At 46.1% G+C, this 2548-nt stretch overlaps 1 long non-coding RNA gene across 1 annotated transcript; it reads right to left on the minus strand.

Moving 5' to 3' along the window:
* Nucleotides 1-1154: 1154 nt before the first annotated feature.
* On the minus strand, nucleotides 1155-2348 carry LOC107124908. Its single transcript, XR_001482996.1, has 3 exons — nucleotides 2317-2348; nucleotides 1379-1497; nucleotides 1155-1220 (listed from the first exon to the last, which is right to left on the minus strand). It is a non-coding gene; the product is annotated as an uncharacterized LOC107124908 (long non-coding RNA).
* Nucleotides 2349-2548: the final 200 nt, after the last annotated feature.

A 2548-nucleotide genomic window follows, 5' to 3' on the forward strand; every position in this document is an offset into this window, starting at 1 on the left:
CAAATTTGTTTACACTTAATATGACTTTGTTCCCTGTTCCTAATTATGGCTGATGTACTGAGACTACAAAGGAAAAATGGATCACATTTGGCAAACTGACTCTTAACCACTAAAGCAGACAAGGAGTGATCCTCCTGAACAAGGTTATCCAGAAGTCAACTGCTTTGTCTTACTTCAGACTCGCTTCAAAGAAAGTATGCTGAAGACTGCAGCCCAAGGACCCAATCCAGAGAACCTTAGGATGTTTCCCCACAGAGATTTTGTTCTGGTTTGGCATTGAAACTGGAGTGGGCTTCTGGGGAGACCCACACGACGTTGTCACCTAAGCCTCCACATTCTGGGATTTCCACAGCTTTGGCTCTGCACTTTCCCAAATCCTGTTTGATACAATTTTTTTTGAATGATCGCAGTCAAAAGGTATTTTTTCATGTTGTGTGGATATAAAAGTGTGCATTTCTGAATGGCCCACCTTTTCCTTGCCTCCTCCTCCTCCCAGAGGCTGCCATTCCCCCCCACACACACACACTACTTTCTATACTGGTAGTTGTTCCTCCGAATTCCCAGCTTTCATTTTTAAAAGTGTCCAGATTTTCTTGCTGCAGAGAAACAAAAGGGAAGGTGTATCCCTTATTTTTCTGCCATGAAAAAGTTTAGAGACACCCTAACCAGGAAAGTCCAATCTTCTCACTTCTTGGAAGCTAAGCAGGGTTCACTCTGGCAAGTACTTGGATGGGAGACCTTCTTGGAATACCAGCAGTGGGGAGGACAGGGGCAGGCTTTATTCAGCCACCTCTCTCTGAATATCCTCCAGGCCCCAGTCAGGGTCAGTCACCAGAAGTCACCATGACTTCCAGGTACACACACTCTCACACACATGCACATGTAAAATACAAAAATATGAAAACACACAAAAAAAAGGGCTAGAGACTTTTTATTTTAAAAATCATGGCAGTGGGTCATTATAATGTTATTGTGCTCGAGCTATTAGAATTCTTAAAGGGTCAGGCTGCACATTTCCCCTTATATCTATGCAATGAATTTTTAAAAAAATCTTGTCTTTTTAAAAAATGACAATTCTAAATCAGAGAAACAGATTTTTATACTGTTAACCTGTGTTAGTAATTAGTCAATTACCAGTTAGAGAAAATACCCACCTTAAAGGATTGTGGGGAGAAGGGCAGAACAGACTGGAGGATAGGAGGGGACACAATTTGAGTGTTCTTGTCCGGATGAGAGAATGGAAGGAAGAAGACCATCACTACACGTCTCATACAAATTCCCTGTCCGCCTGGCCCTGCTAGTGATACAAGTGATCCAGAAGGTTCCCCACTTGTATCTGGCCTCACCTCATGACCACTCCGAAGCCGTTCTTTATTACCTTTCAGCTGCTTCATGACACCTTCCAGCAAGAGACTGATGTCACAGAAGTCCCAGATCCTCCACTTCAATGCAAGAGGAAGAGTCACTGGATTCTCAAACCTCTCCTTTTCTTCATACCTGGAGACAAACCATGTTAAGCCACCATCTATCCCATCCAGAACTCCCACCAGTACAGCAAAGGCAGGAATATGCAGCCCTGCAGCACATGACATCACTGCACTCAAAAGCATCCTTTCTTCCACTCCTTTCAATCGCCTGCAACTTGTGTGAGGCATGGGAACTTCAAGCCCAGTAAGGTCACATCATGCTCCTTCTTCCTCTAAAAATGCCTGGGGAAATGTACAGCAGAGAGGCAAAGTTTCCAATCAGCAGCTGTGAAATCCTCTAGTCTAGTCTGAGCAAGAGCAACACCTTTAAGTGCCGTGTGGTGGCAGGAATACTGAGTAGCCTCCCTCACAGACGGTGCACCCCAGATTGGGGAGAGCCGTCATCACAGAGCTAGATGCTCAAGTGGCCCTCTAGGCAGCCCAGATGCCAACCAAGATGTCAGTTGAGCCCCATCACATTTACCACCTGCCATTTTGTGGAACTGAAAGGGCTGAGGGGACTACATTCAACCTGCGCATTTCCAAGGGTGGAGGGGCTTGTTTGACGAGTGAAACCACCCCTGCTTCAGCACCAGAATTCTGCCAGAACCTTCTGGAGATTCACACCCAGATCTTAACCCTGACACACAAACACACCCCTACTATTTGGGGACATGATTCTCTGTCCAGGGGACTGTGTTCATCTGCAGCTTGCCATTTACAAAGGGATGGAGGTCTGTGATCCTAGTCACATCTGCTGTGGTCCTGAGCCTAAAGAGTCTCTTTCTTCACATGATACCCAGATCCATCCCAGCGTCAAGAGAGGAATGAGAGAGAGGGATCCACGTACCTCTGCAAGGTGCTTCGGACATCCTAAAGAAGGGAAAAGAAGAAAAGTCAACTACTGCCATGGGCCAAATTGGGAAGACCCCCTCAGATCCTGGAGGGCCATGCATTCTAACTCCTTTTATTGTGTGTCCAACTCAAGGACGGGGGCTGGATAGTCATAAAATGGAAGAACTGCTCCATGAGAGAACGATGTCAGCAGGCAAAGCCAAGCCATTCCAGAGGAGAGCTGGGGG

This window comes from Gekko japonicus, unplaced genomic scaffold (genome assembly GCF_001447785.1).
Source record: "Gekko japonicus isolate JY-2015 unplaced genomic scaffold, Gekko_japonicus_V1.1 scaffold15010, whole genome shotgun sequence".
NCBI lineage: Eukaryota > Metazoa > Chordata > Lepidosauria > Squamata > Gekkonidae > Gekko > Gekko japonicus.